Source organism: Aquila chrysaetos, chromosome 17, assembly GCF_900496995.4.
Source record: "Aquila chrysaetos chrysaetos chromosome 17, bAquChr1.4, whole genome shotgun sequence".
Lineage (NCBI taxonomy): Eukaryota > Metazoa > Chordata > Aves > Accipitriformes > Accipitridae > Aquila > Aquila chrysaetos.
Genome location: NC_044020.1, coordinates 18,555,006 through 18,571,446, shown reverse-complemented (window position 1 = coordinate 18,571,446; position 16,441 = coordinate 18,555,006). Strand labels below are relative to the sequence as shown.

General features: G+C 39.7%; 1 protein-coding gene across 12 annotated transcripts in view; it reads right to left on the bottom strand.

The window, feature by feature from the left end:
* SOX5 (SRY-box transcription factor 5) overlaps positions 1 to 16,441 on the bottom strand; it is a 648,107-nt gene that overhangs the window by 72,934 nt on the left and 558,732 nt on the right. The window lies entirely within an intron of this gene.

Here is a 16,441-nt window from a genome sequence, read left to right as displayed (position 1 = left end):
CAAAAACTGGATATTTACAGTGACCATGACAGAAAACATCGCTGACAGCTTCTCTCCTCCCATCCCTGTACTCCACAAGCCATCTTCACATACTGCACAGCAATCCATTACAATATGTTCTAACATCTGCCTCCTCATATGATGTACGACCTATTTGATTGACCCTTTTTATGCTGCTCCAAGACTGGCTGTTCATTACAGTGGCAGGGTGAACAGTACTCATTGCTTCTTCAGTTAGCAACTGGTAAATATATCTCCATTTTGGAAAAGACTGGGAACATCAAGCAGGGATCCTCCTCACTTCCCTCCGTATAGCAACAATCCACTCCATACAGTGCCTTCCTTTATCGCTAATTACATGTCACATTTCAGTCCAGAACAGGGAGGGTCTCTTGTGGGCCCTCCCATCTATCGCTAATATATTAAACATTTCTGCCAATTAAATTTTTCCATGACAAGTATTAACATTACCCAATGTTTGTGACTCCAGCGTGGGAAGCATGAATAATGCAAGAAACAGTACAGTCCTCCATTACGCAGGGACACATCTTGTTTTTGCCAAAGTCAGCAACTGTAAAATATCTCTCAACTTCTCCAGTTAATATCATGGCATAATACAGGCTTTTGGTCAAAGTGATCGTATTCACTACAACAAAAGGAGCATCTAAGGTAACATAAAAGCACTTCACAATATCCCAGGCATTAAATACTATCCTTATTCTCACCATCTATCTTTCCATCACGTATTTAACAACATTAACATACTTCAGGATCACTGTCAATTGTCTGAAGTCATCTGGCATGAAATGGAATGAATATGGCTATAAAAACGTAGGGAAGCAATGCACTGACCAGCACAACGGGCATCACCTCTTCCCAAGGATGGAAAACTCAGCTGACACAGGGAAACTACACATATTTGATGGTTAAAAAGTTGTCTGCACTGACTCCAACTCAGTGTCTTTCACAACTTCCAACCACTACAGAAATACAAAGTTGGCTTGCCGCTCCATGTCCCACCAGCAATCACAGAAATACTTTGACTTTATTGTCCACTGTTACTTGCTTATTAACTGGAACTGGCTGGGCAAATGAAAAAGATAACTGAACCGCAGAAGAAACGCGAGACAAAGTGGGGGTAAGTGGGGAATCCACCTGACTAGGTCTGAGCTAATCACCCTCAGCTCCCTTTATAAAAACTAGAATGAAACCTGCAACTTTAGGCCAGATGAATTATACATGTTAGGCGTCCATGGCTAAAGATGACTCTCATCCCACCATCCTGAGTACAAACCAGGAAAAAAACTAGCTAGTCTGTGCTCAGCATGCCTATGTCATTTTTTAAATTTTGTGTTCGCAGCTTAATTTTTTAAAGTGAAATATATCTGTCCTCTCTGAAGTTCATGAAAAATACACATTTCCTTTTTTCTTGCTGCACAAGTAAGATGGAAAGTGACTTTGTCTTCCTCAAAGCTGTACAACTGGTAAGGCATACAGCTACATTTTCAGCACAGAACATGTGGGAAAGGGCATATAACTCCCCCCAAAGTTGCCTGCAAATTACTTTGGATTTGTGTAGAGAACATACATGTTAACATAAAGTAGAGTGTGAACCCAAGGAAAAGGAAGACAAACACTGACAGCTGGCCAATCTTGCCCTTCTTTACTGTGTTTGCCTCAAATATAGTATGTTTGTAAGAATGTGTGAAGTACTTCTGAAAAAACAGTTATACTCCATTTAGTTTTAACAAGCAAAGGAACATACAATTTACAGTTCCCTTCAGAAGAATCTGATTTACTAAAATTCATGGAGAAACATCAGCAAATTCCCAGGAGGAGTTAGATAACTAACTTATTCAATATCTTGTAAATTTTGGAACATGGCTATTTCAGATTGTTTTTTGCATATGTCCAAGGTTACACTGATTTTATATAATCATTTCTTCTTAAATTTTATCTTCAATTTAATGTTCCAAAAAGAATCAGACCAATGCTTATACCATACATGGTATTTTTCTTCTAACAGTGGGTTGTTACCACATTTCAGAAGGACACTGACCACCAACTACGATTTCTTTTTCCAACCAAGATAGGATGTAGAACAGGGAATCTTTGCCGCCTGCATCCCAGCAGTGACTGGCAGACAGCCTCTCTCATCCTCCTCGTAGGGAATTTTGAGGAGATTCACACCATTAGGATACAACGGACATATGCTGCACAGCTCATCCCCAATTAAGTAAGACCAATTATGGTAAGTTAGATCTTTGTCCTTCAAATATACTTCTATTATGCCACTCTCAGCCCCGTCCCCAGTATTTAATATACTGCAAGCATAGGAAGGATCTACCGGAGCTTGCCTTTGCAGAAGAACAAACTATGACTGGAAGACAACAGTCATCCTGAAGGGCCTTTTGCTTCAATTTGCTGTGCAGGAGGATTATACCGATTTTAATGAGCTTAGGATAAGTAACGTCCTAGAGGACATACATCACAAATTTTCTCATAAGACTGAAAATGTCTTACCTTCCAGTATTGTTTATAATTAGTGTCATTGTCCAAATTGTTTCCCTTAGAATCACTGTTCTTATAGATGACACCTATCAGTGTCATCACTAACAGCTTTTTAGACTTTTGACCCTCCTTGAAAGTAAAGCATTGTATAAACTGTAAATTGCTTTGACTAACAAGACTGGTAACAAATATGACGTGTTCAGGGACAGTATAATGTGTACTAGCAGGACCACATGGCATTTGCAGACGTGGGGGGAATGACTTGTTTGAGACTTCCACAGTTAACTGTAACCTCTTTAAATTGAATTGCCATTTCTGCAGTAGCAGAAACAAGCAACCCCAAAGATGATATCTATTCTCATTGGCCTAGAGGAAATCTAAGAAGTTGTCAGCGGTATTATCCTTCCTCCCTCTCCCCCCTGCTTGTCTTCCATATTCCGATGGCTGTTTATGAGCTCAGCTGTCATTCTTTGCGCCAGGGAAAGATAGATGGGACACACCAACCCCAACCTAAGTGACCTTTGGATGTGACAAGATTTTTAGGTCAGTCCCGCTAAATGGAAGCCTTGGTGTATCGAGGCTCGCCTCAGGGTGAAATTTCCAGTGAATTTATTATCTCCCAATGCCCTTTGGACTGCTTCCCACCATCAAACACCATGGCAGCACTCGGAACAGGAAGAAATACATTAACTGGAATCTGATCGTTTTAAAAGGTTACAGCTGCCCAAATATAATTTAATTTCATACTTGCCCTTTGAGGGTTTGGTGTATATTTTCATTTTATGACTGCAAATGATAAAGCTCTTAAGATTCCAGGCAATAAAAAGGAAAAGGGGGGAGAAAGTATTTTAAGGGTTAGAAGTCTATTCAGTTCATAGTCAATGAGCAAAGTGACAAATCAGCTTTTTTTTTAATCTAACATTTCCTCAGGTTTTTTTAGTATTCACTCCTTTCTACACTTGATCGTGAACAATACCTTTTAGTGAAATCAAACCTGTAATGCCACCCGGTCTGATACGAAAGAAACATTTGACATTCAAGCATCTACCTATCCTACATCCATTAAGGACCTGATTCAGAGCAGCAATTAATGTGAAGTGAAATGAAGTTATCTGAATAAACCAATGCAAAAAAAAAAAAAAAAATCAATCAGACTTAAGAAATTGCTTAAATTTAAGTATAACACTTTGAGTTTTAACTGGGTAGGCCATGGCTCATTTTAGAATCTCTTCTTCTCTAATTTCTTCTGTCTGAGCTCAGGTCATGTATACAACTTCATCTACCCATGCCCACACAGTATAATAAAAATCAGGGTACCCAACACTGCTTTTGGGGCAGCGTTCAATTTGCTTAGTCCCACACCTGTGCAATAATTAAATTCTAATGCACGAGTATATGGGATATGACATCCTAGTACACAACACGAAATGCTGGGAAATTATGCTCATTCTCTCTTTTTCCCACTTAAAGGGAAAGCAAGCACCACACACTGAAACACAAGCTACCACACAAATGTGAGCATGGCCAGCTTGGACTAGAGGTAGGAAATGCTGAGCACTCACATCTTTCACTGTATCCAATGAAAACTGAGTTACCGAATGAACGCCACCTCATCATCAAACATTCTGATACAATTTTGATGACCGTTTCCTTTCCACAAAACTAATCACAGGAAAAATAAAACAGCTGTGGAAAGGAGGAAGGATTAAGTGTGAATGTTGTATATCCTATTTTCAAAGCCACCGTAAGAAATTAATTATTGCTGGGCTCCCAAATCCCTTCAGGCCTCTTTAAAAATCTTATCCGAACATACATTGATACATACCATCCAAATTACTTTCGCCACCAGTATATCAGACCAGCATATAGCAAGAAGCAAGGCTGCCATGATAATGGGAACGGGATGAGTAGGATTGATTGGCCTAAACCGAACTATATTCCGAGGCAGTTATCGGTGACACAGCAGGACAGTGATTTAAATGTAAGCTATACATACGCGACATACTGCTTATGCTAAACGTCAATAAGCCCTGAGTTTGTAAAGTAAACATTGGACTATTGAACAAATACCAGTGCAGAACTACTGTGGAGAAAGTCAGAGATATTTAAGGACAGTTTAACCTACTACGAAATGTAGCACACCTGTTAGTGTTTCTATTGTGAACGTTCTAATTTTCAGAAGTCCAGAGTTTGATGGTAAAATCAACATTGGCGATAAAATAGGACTTCAGTCATGTTCTTTTGCCAAAGTCAGCTAGATCCATTTGGTTCCCTTAATGAAGTAAGTACGCTGCTGTATTCTATGGTAAATGGCCCCAAACACCTTTAATAACACCATCACAAGCTGTAATGTTTTGGTGCATTAACGGTGAATACACTGTTGTAATTTGTAAAGAGTGTTTTGAGCCATGGAAGGGAAAAGAAAAACTAGGAAAAGAAAAGGGAAAGGCTTTGTTGCCAGATGCTATTTTCACACTCCAGCGTGGAGCGAAGCGTAACCTGCAGAGTGGACACGTCACCTTCAGAAGGGCAGAGAGCCGCTGGCCTTGCTGCCCAGGTGCGGTGGGGGACAGCCGGCGTCCCCAGCACAGCACCCGTGGGGGGGCACACAGGGATGCCGCTTCTCGGGCCCCTGCGCGCATCAGGCGGGGGGCCGGGTACCACCCCTCGTAGCACCCCACGTCTCCGAGGGATCAACCTCGTTCCCCTGCACACAAACTGCTGGTCCCAGGCCCCTTTGGGAGAAACAGATACCTTACCTATAGGAAGGAGCTGAAAAAATCCACTCTGCAGCAGTCCCCCCAGACAATCCGACTCCCTCGATATGCCACAAACAGATCGCCCCTGTCAGCTGCTGCTGGTGCAGTATGTGGCACAGCTGTGGTTACTAAACCCAAGGACAGCTCGCAACACGGCTAGAAGATTCTGCTGTAGTGCGGATTTTAAGTAGGGAGAGCAATCACTCTAAACAGCAAGACGCAGAGGTGCAGATATAGCTGGAAAATGCTTTTAAAAATCTCAGTTTCTACCACCGTGAGAGCATTTGAAACTTTCTTACTGCTTTCATGTTGTATTGATAATCATAGGATACTGATTTCAAAGCTTCTTCCAGCTTAAAAACACACACTGACTTTCAAGTACGTTTTTCTTTCCTGTATATGTGCTTTTTATTTTGCTTTTTAGTTTGATTTGTATGTTTGTCTGTTAGGGAAAGACAATTCACATAGTAGCTTGCTGACAGCCCTGCTCTCTGTAATTCTATTGTTTGTCAGTCTCTGAGATAGATGACTTAACAAATTTGCAGTATATTTCTGGTTGGGTAAGTTATCTGTGATGTGACCAGTCTCTATGGCTAAGGAGTTAAGGCATGTAAAGCCAGTAGTCTGCAATACTTCTCTCCTTAGCTATTTAATAAATGGACAGGAACAGAAGCAGACCATTGGTAAAAACGGCAAACAAATAAGGTAGTTATGCAGAGCGAAAGCGAGACTTAGAAGCTAGTCTAGGAATTAGACTCAAACTCAAGAGACCAGCAGAGCTCATGTGGGTTACAAACTTAAAAGTTAGTCTTGAGGACCACTAGGAGCTACAGGTACTGCTGCCTCCAAATTTTCTTGTTCAGATTGATCTTACAAAATCCACTGGAGTGGAAAACAGTAAGAACCTCTGAAAGGAGAAAAGGAATTTGAGGAAACTGAGCCTAGGTATTGGGGAAATAATTGCACTCTGACTTAACCTCAGGAACAGGCTGATGTTATCTACGCACAACAGAATAATTAAGTTTGACACTCTGAAAGCTACATCCCCAGATACTACGGTATCTTCGACAGAGCTAAGTTCACTTGATGACTTTGGAAAGAAAAACAGAACAAGCATCCTGACCTCAGTAGTTTCTTGTCTAATACTTACATCTACAGTAACTAGGTATTTCACAGTTTCAAACTGTGCCTAATATTAGCCTCCATTCATAAAGGGTGCTCAAATATCCTGGCTGGTAACAGATAACCGTGGCAAGGAATCAGACATAAGAAACACAGGATGAGAATAAGAGCACAAGGACTTTTAATGGCTTGCACTGCTCTTGCCGTATGCAATTTATATCACTGGCCAGTGATACTCTCCCCATGTACACATTTAGTATGCTGTTTGTTTATTTCTATCCCATTCTGCCTCGTCAATTGGCAATGACCTAAAACTTTGGAGAAAAAGGAATGGTCATAAACAAGACTGTAGTAAGAAATAAGACATAAATTGAAATTCTTACACGTTCATATATTATACCAATCTGCATCTAACAACAAACCATGTCATATGACCTAGGTACAATCAAAGCGAGCAAGATTTCAAGGGAGATTTTCTTGTGTTAACTTTTGGGATGCATGAAATGTAGTAATTTGATTTGTGGACCTAAAGGAGTGAGTGAGCGTCAGTAAATAGTTAGTTTTGTGCAAGTCAGCTTTTCTCACTGTTGTTGTTTGTAGCATTGTTCTGCAAGCTCTGAAGAGCGTGCATGTTAGTGATTTGCAGTTTTCCTGTGTGTTTGTCTGTCACGATGTTCTGCTGAGGCACTGTAAATATACACTATTGGCAGAGCTCAGCACGAAGACAATGAATTCCAAAAATATCCAGAAAAATTCACTAGTCTGACTGCAGCTTCATGTTTTACAGGAGGCCCATAGCCCTCAGTTTTATGGTTTCCGAGTGAGTCCCCCCGCAGCCAGCCAAGCCCCACTCAGTGTGGTTTCCTGTTCCCCCCCCCCATGGACCGTTTGCTCAGGATTATACAATCTTATTTGCATGATTATATAATCTTCTTTTCAGCAACATCCCTCTGAAAAGAGCAAACAACATAATAGGAAAACCAGTAGCATAAGCCAACTATTTCAAAACCCAGTGTCTGGAATGCACAAAGAGCAAAAAGTAGGAAAAAAAAAATAAAATAAAAAAATGGTTTTTTGGTTTTGTTACCAGATTTTTCATCCAGACCTTTCCAGGGAGAATTAATTCCAAACGAATGCAAGCCACAAAACACCGCATTCTGTGAAACACAAACACTTCACAGGTTTGCTGTGCTGCCAATGGAGGGAGGGAGGCATCGTTTTGGTTATCTCAAGGTGTATGTACGAAGGTGGCTATTTACTTCTTTCTGAACAGAAGCTACTTCGGGGAAGTATAAGACTATTCTCAGATGTTCGTGTCCCCCCCCACCCCCCCGGTTTAAGACTCTGGCAGACAGGTGTTGCACTGCTGCTATTTTGACACGGGTTTTGTCCTGCACCTGGCTGAACTCGTAACGTTGACACCACCATTCTAACCATCAAGTCCCAGTTATATCGCACGGAAGAATAAACAAAGTGCTAGCTGACATATATGCCTCCACTCCTCGAGTTTGTTCTTCTTTCATACGCTTCAGACTTTCTCCTAGACAGGACGCTGTGTAAGTGAAGACTGTCATATTCCAATCTGCAAACAGGCTCTTCTGCTGGCTGCTAAAACTACTTATGATGTCAGTTACTTCAGCAATATTCATCTAAAATTAATGCCTTATAAATAATCAAGGAGTAATCTGCTTCCGTCTGTCAGGCTAACCCCAAAAAGAAAGAAGTGTAACATTTTTGCGAGAGAAAAGAAATTAAGGATGACCTGACCTCGCAAGTATGCTTGCCAGACAGTTACACACTCTTTCTTGCATGACCTATTTTTCCCTGCTCACACCGCAGAGATGTTTCAAACAAATGGCCAGTAATTCAGACTGCTTGAAACACAGAGGGTTGCCACCCAAACAAGACAGTTGGGCATCTTAATGGCTTTGTCAGGTTTCCAAAAGTTTTTAGTGACTTGTTATCTCTTTTCAAGTTGAAATAGAGCTCTATTTGTCTAGTCCGTAAAGGATAATGTCAAATGTCACACTTTTCCAGAAATTGGTATACCGGGTATGGATCACAGCCTAATATTTTGTTGCGTATCACAGTGTGTGAATGGCCCGTGTGAAGAAGTATGTATACTCGGTGGTTTAGTTACAACACATACTAACATAAGGAATAACTTATAGCTAAAGAAATTATTTATAGCTTAAGTAAGCCTTCCTATAGCCTAAGTCCCAGGGCTGGAATACTTTCAAACTGCTTTTGAAAGATGCTCAGAACTATTGCCTATAAAATTCCCGTGAGATTTAGAGAACATCTGTTTCTACTACTAGAATCAGATTCTGTACCAGTTATGAAGATCCGCATCACCTGTAGTATGAACTATTTAATACCTGTGATTTTCAACCTTTTTGCTTTGAGAACTCCACAACCTTCTTAGTAGAGACAAAGACTAATGTACCATGATATAAAAGCCTATCTACAACAGGTTAACTTTTCTGAGACACCTTTCAGACCCATTAAAAGTATTAATGGCCCCCTAGCAGAAAATCACTGAATTATACTATTATGAGATATTTAAGGTCACTACAAGAAAAAGGCACAGAAATGGTCATCTTTTGCTAATTCACAGAAGTCAAGAAGGTAAGAGAAAGCTTGAGACAGAGAAAGGCAAAGGAAAATGGAAACAACACAACAGATGAGGCGAAAGAAAAATAGAATAAATGCACACATATGGAAGACAAGGCAAAGGACTGGGTTTCTTCACGCTGGGGCTTATATGTAAAGAGACAACAATATGAAGCTGAAGGCAGGCAAATAGGAAGTAACATGGAAAAGACATTGCTTGTGCTATTTCCATTGTCCAAATGTCAAACGCCTTCTGGGAACCCGGGGGGGTGGGGGGAGGAGGAGTAATAGCTGTGTAAGCATCTTGTAACAGGTTCTTCCTAAAGGGGATTTCTTGAAAACTGCTAGGCTCTGATGCTAGCCCATATGGGCTCAGGAAAGTCAGAGAAAACGCTGGCTGCACTTTTTCCAGGCTATTTGCATATGTTCTTTAGTATGCAGAATGTCTCTGTATGTAATTGAATTGTTGTTTTTGCCTCTATTAATACATATGCAAATGAGTCACTACTGCAGCTGTGCTGTATTAATCATATGTGTGCTTCTGTCTGTCTGCCCTGCAGGCTCAGGGTCGGAGGGAGGGGGAAGAGGGAATTCAGTCTCTTTAACCTACAAGAAAACTCACTCATGCAGACAGAGGTCTGCTAGCAAACAGCAGGCCTGAGTTACAACTGGAAGGAAGATAGGCTGGTCATTTTTCAGTCTTTTTCATTTTTCATAGATATGGATGGAATCTGAAAGTTATGCAGAAAGGACTGTTAATCTAGATAAAATGAATATGCTACCACTGCTAATTCTTTCCCCTGGAGGGCTGGGGAGGGAGTTATAATCTGACAACCCACAGAGTAGCCATGATATTGTTTTACCATGTTTATTTACTGCCTGTAAATGTCCACTGTGTGTTCAGACACTCACAGTGCTCAATAAAATACAAAGCGTTTATATATAGTCTGTCATAATGATTGTCTTTCGTAAATTGATTGGATTCTAATAAAATGATGTGATCAAGCTTTTCATTCAAATCTATTTTGATACAAGATATTGAGTTTACCCATAACATTGTATAAGATTACATCAAAGGCAAGTATGGGCTATTTAGACACCAACTACAAAGCACATTTACCCACCATGAACAAGATTTATTTGAGCTGATATGTTCGGTGGTTCATGCTTTTACACAATCTATCACAATCTCTAGCTCTCAGCAGGCATCCGGAAAGTGAAGACTAGTTGCATCCTGGTGTTGTGAGGCTTGCTTTTGAGTTAATTGGGAGGAACCTTTTCCGTTTAAAAACAGGGATTGCTCAAAAATGCTCCGGGCACTCAACAGCCCCTCACTCAACACCTTACTTAGACAGTTTAATGAATATTTTAAAATCATCACTAAGACTTCATAATAAATAAGAAATCTTGGAAAGTTCAAATTTTTGAAGACAATGTACCCCACGCCTGCAGAGAGATCTTCACCCTGTTTAGATGGCTGTAGCTTCACTTCTGTGAAGAGTACTATGCCCCATTTTTCTAGTTGAAGAACTGGACCTTGGTCTTCAGTGATCTCTTATAAAAATGGCCATCTTGGCTACTCATTCGCAGAACAGGTGGTGAATATCTAGTGGCCAACACGTTCATTTACAAAGCCAGAAACAAGTGGTGGACAGAAGTAGGGAATATAGAAACTGCATGAATGTAGCAATTTTTAAAACTATTTAAAAGGGCATCCAACAAAAAATGTATACATATTATGTTGTTTTATTACTCCTATTATTATCATTATTTGTGATGGCCATCAGAAACAGCATAGGAATACACTGAGCTAGTGGCAGATGGACAACTGCCATCTTTTGGTTATGCTAATGAGAAATGTCGCTTTTCATGTACTTTGCTGTTTTTTTTCCCCAGATGTGTGTGCTCACAGTGAAAAACTAATTCTACTTTTTTTATGCTTAAGTGGATTGTATGAGTATTATAATATTGTAATTAAACTGTGCATTAATGATTCATTCCCTACAAATTAAGTCAGAGTCCTATTAATGAGAACAGGTAAAGTAGAAAAGCAAACAGTGAAAGGATACTCACTCTCACTGTTGAAAAGCCAGCTTAGATGGTATTTAAAGGTAGACACTGCCCAGCAAATAGAAGGAATAACCTTGCACTGCTAAGAAATGGTTTACCTTCTTGTAGGCAAAGAACTGGTTATAGTAATATCCCAAAGAGGTCATGAATGTAAATTGCAGAGTAAATGAATAATGGATAAAGTATTGCCATCTCTTGGCTACATTCCGTAGAGACAATAATGGGGCATCAGACTTTTCTTCTCAATCAGAAATAATTCATATGCCTTTGCAGCTCTGGCAAGTTGGCTCCCCAATACAAGGAAAGAATAAAGCTTTCAGTATTCAGATGTACCACTACAGTGTTCATACAGTTTTTTCAGAGTCTTCTTTCACAGATTTGAGGCATTATAACACTGGAAGGCCAACTGCTTAATCTGGTCAAAACTGGTTATGTCTACAGATTATAGTAAGAAATCAGAAAGAGATATGCCAAAAAAAAAAAAAAAAGTGCTTGATAATTAATGCACGAAAATGCAGTGCCATCTCTTTAAGAGAGGTGAAGTTCTATCATCAGCAACACTTCAAATGAAACTTAAGGAGATACTTCAGTGAAATAACCTGAACTGGCAAGTGGAGAGATGTAGCTCATCCCTGCAATGGTGCAGAAGCCAAAAGGAAGCTAGTATGCAAGAAAAAAAACGGTATCTGACCGAGCAGCCAGTCCTCATGCTTTCTGTTTCACAGGCAACAGATATTTTATGTAAAACTCATATGACCATTGGAACAGTCTATCTTCTGATCAGTCACTGTATACTTGTTAAATAGCTCTATGCTTTCCGTTTCCTTCAAGTAAAACAAACATGGAGACCACAGATGATTATGTGACCCTTAAGGTATCTAGAAGCAAGGTTTTCCAAAGGAAAATTTCTCATGAGTCAGACACCTAAATAATAGCAAGATGAACAACTTTGAGAAGCACTTAAACTCCAAATGGGTTTAACTTTTCTCAAAATCTAGCCACTTATGTCAGCGCCTGCACGTGGCCCAAATTCTTCTGAAAATGTGGTCCAGACTGTGTATACTAAATTCCACTGAAAATCAGTCCTTGTTACGCATCTTCCCACACCACTGAAAAGAACAGGTTTGTAGTAAGAAAAAAAAAAATTGACCCAAGTACTTAACAAAGAAAGTGCAGACTAAAAAACTTGGTCAAATTATTTTTCCAGATATGTTTGAGGTCTAAATCTGCTCATTGTTTTTATACAAATAGCCAAAGAGAATCAAACAGGATTCTTCAAATGGCTGGTCTCCAGAACTGAGACCCAGCTGAAATGCTTTCGCACTCATATGCTGACATGAGGTTCTCTTGATCTGTATAGTGACAGGTTTGGTCATAATGTTGAACACAACCACCAATAATCATGACATCCAGTTTCATGCTAAGATGAAGAGGGAAGAAAGTTTGAATGTGGGCACTCAAAACTTTCTGGGGTGTTTTTCCAAGAGCAGATGTTTGCAGGAAGTCTGTATTACATCAGACTACTATACTGTTTTGACAGGACACAAAATGTCCATATAGTAACACTACACGGTCAGCTGTCATTATACATCCAGCATTATCTTTCGGTATAGTTATGGGTATACACAGCATTTGTATTACTGCCAATTAATCAGTCGTTGTCACTATTTGGTTATCAAACAAACAATCTGGGAAATCTGAACCATTCGCACTCCCAATGGTGCAGATTCCTCTCAATTTTCAGATTGGGTGATCAGGTCCTTTGTTTCCTACTGCTCAGAAAGCACTCAGGCATTATTTTTTTCCTCAGAAAAGAAACCACCAGATGTAATTTTATCCTGAATTTGCTCAGAAACATCTATTTCATACTAGGTATGCTCAAGATGACCAGTATTAGAATAATCACTTCAGTTTACTTTGTGTAAAACTTGTTACACGATATCTATGCTTACAGCTTTGAATGCTGATCTTCAAGATGGAGGAATTTAAATCCCTCATGGGCTGAACCATATAGGAAAACATCATGTCCATATAATGCGTACAGCAGTACTTTCGATTCATTAGCCTTATTCAGTAAAACACAGTGGCAAGGCTAAGTTCAGTTTTGTTCTCATTCCTCTGAAACAGGATCACTATGCTGCATCACTCTTGAAGAACAAGACCATATGAAATTTATAGGGGGAAAACCAACATAAGAAACTCATGTGCTAACCAAGAGGGACTTTACTGCAATGAGGGTGTATTTTAAAATGACACTTCACACAATGTTTGGGACTGAATCTTCCCATGAACAAAGGAGAGCTAAAAACTTTTTTTCAAACGGCATTTATGTCATTAAATGTGGGTATGAGTGAATATGCAGGGCTGATAGACAGCTCTTTATCAGAGCACAGGTTCAAGCATGCACGGTGTTAATTCCAGATTCTCCAACATGGCCCCATCCATCTACTCCTTTTGCAACATCTAACAATGTGAGGTTTAGTTTCCATTCTTATTGAGTCATTAGTCTCTCTGTGGATACTGGAAATAAAGGCAATCACGTATGGCTAATTGTGGCAGATATCGGATGACAGAATCTGTATACCCCAGTGGGGACTCAAAGGCAGGGAGAGCAACGGAGGGCTTCCGATTACGAACCCGTCAGTGGGAATCAACAGGGCATTTCAAAATGAGAGATTACATTTTCACTGACAAAGAGTATCTTTGCCACAGGAAAACAATCAGGTGTTAGCTGTAATAAATACAGCGTGCACTTCATTTACAAAATGAAAATTCAATTTTGACAACCAGGGATAAAAAAGTACTTCCTGTTGATCTCACAGTACACTACTAAAGCCATGCCTGACTTAAAATTCTCTAATGAAATAACAAAGAAATGTTTATCGCTATACAAACAAACAAGAAAAATTCCTTGGCTTTGTCTTCACCAAGATAACATTGTGTACCAAATTCTGCTGGGAGCAACAAACTGAGCATTGTGTCAGGTTCTTTGATCTCCCCTGAAAACTACTGCTTTTAGTATACAAAGCCTGAAAGATGAGTGATAGGGAGGATAGAAAAAGAAGAAAAGAAGGAACATTGTACTTTTCTGACCTTCTACTGTCTGATGACCAGATGACAGCGGGTTTGCAGGGAACACTATGGTTACATGTAATGTAGGGGAATGTCTCAAATAAGAAGAGTTCCTCCTTGAAAGAGACTGTAATGGCTGCACATTCACTCATGCCATTTAAAGGTGGTTTTGGACCAGTTCTTCATGACAAATATCATGAATGTTTCTTCCTGACTGAAGAAACAGTCATCACTGAGCTAAACTGTATTTGAACAGAGTTTGGAAGGCACAATCCTTCTAGGCTAGCAGCTACGCTAGATTCAGCTCCACTCATGCTAGCATGGGTGAGAGTCCATTCCGAGTACTGTATCATAAAACCTTTCTCAAAGCACATCTAGCCTACCTGACTCTTTCAAAAGGCACCAGAAATTAAGAGGCATGTACAATTTCTATTCAACAGGTTGCACTGATAGCTAAAAATCACTGTTAAGATGTGAAGAAAGACAACTTTAAATTTCTTCCAGCATATACGCACCCTTAGAGATCAAGTCTGGAATATTTGAAGGACTCTACAGAGCTAGTAATTTCAACCTCTCCCACCGACTGGCTGCCAAACTCTCTCTTTAATTCCAGACTAAATAATGTGTAGCAAAACAACACAGGTGAACTTGGTCAATACTTTCATTTTAATGTTCTCCTTTGCACAGAAACAAGAGGCCTTTGAGGTTTTCAAATTTTCCACAACCTAAACTCATCTTAAGATATTTATGAAGTCAGTCACATTTGCACAAAGCCCACCTTTTTATAAGGAAACTGTCATTGTGATAAATCGTATTTTAATCAGAATACTTCAGCCCACCACATGCAGAGATACAGCCCAAAGCTGGTCCTGAAATGAAAGTAAATGATCCTCCCAACTTACTGGAGCACTGATGCATTATTTTAGCACTAGCTTGAATGACCGCAAAAACAAGTAGAATTAGACTCAAACCTCTATTTTCTCATTGCTAGCTAGCTCAATTTTTGTTTTTCCTTTTCCCCCCCCTATTTCTTCCATATGTGTGTTCATATGTGTTGGGCTATTATAAGCACTTTATCAATACTGACGTTACTCCTCAAAATTCATTTCAGAGGGATGACTTTTATGGCTCCCATGATTCTTAAGCCGCCTACAGTATTTGTAACTCACAGAATCAGAAACTAACACACAGACAGTGTAGCTTTTCATACGAAGGCACAATAGGAATGAATGTATTAACCTCTGTGGTGCATGGAATGTGTCAGCTTACACACTGGCAGCTATTTCTGTGAAACTCAGCTAACTTCCGCTGGCTGTGTTAAAATAAAAAAAAAAAAATCTTCCCCAGAACTATGTCCCACGCTCTCGTACGCTGGCCAAACAACTGAAATATCTGATGTTGCAGAGGGTCTACTTCATACTGATGCTGGCCAAACCAAGTCTGAGAATGCATTTTACACGTACTGTTTATAAATGCTGAGCTTTTCCAAGCAGGTATAAAGCTTTGCTGTTCCATGTGACTTGGCAAATAATAATGAGCGTGGAGACAAATTAGCAATGGAGAGTATGGGAGGGTTTTTTGTTTCTACAAAAGAGTGTCAATCCAGATTTTGCAGAACTAGAGATAATTTGGATCTTGATTTCATTTTAGTTCCAAATTTGACCTGGCTTCATCCTACCAGCAAAGCATACATGGCAGGTAACAAAATTCAAACTGCGGAGATGGACATCACATTTGCTTAATTCCAATGACTGGACAAGGGTTGCGGGGATCAGGAATACCTGAGGAACACCTGCACTGCTATCATTAAGACCCATGGACACCCTAATACCTCCAAAATTTAGAATGATATTGGGAGTTTTGAATCAGATACATCTGGCTACCAGGCCAACTCTTTAACATAGCTCAAAAAAAAAAAAAAAAATTCTTTAGTATCTTTCCACCTGTTTTCTAATTTACTATGTTAAATTAGCATAAACGCTAATTATCTGCACTACAGCAGTGCCTAAAAAGTGCTGGGTACCATAAAACACTGTAGGAGGGGCCAATCATTGCTCTGAAGAGCTTACAGCCTAGAAGGACATAATCACGTTAAGCGACTTTTAAGCAGTTTAAAAGTGCTTGTCAGGACAGAGCTTTTCTGCCCGGCAATGCGCTTCCTTTTGCTGGTTTACACCTAGCCAGCCTTTACAGCCTGCATCAGAACTATCTAACGGAAAAGACAAGCAAACATACCGCTCTGCGAAAATTTGAAGTACAAACCTAAAAGTAGTTAACTTGACAATAAAGACACA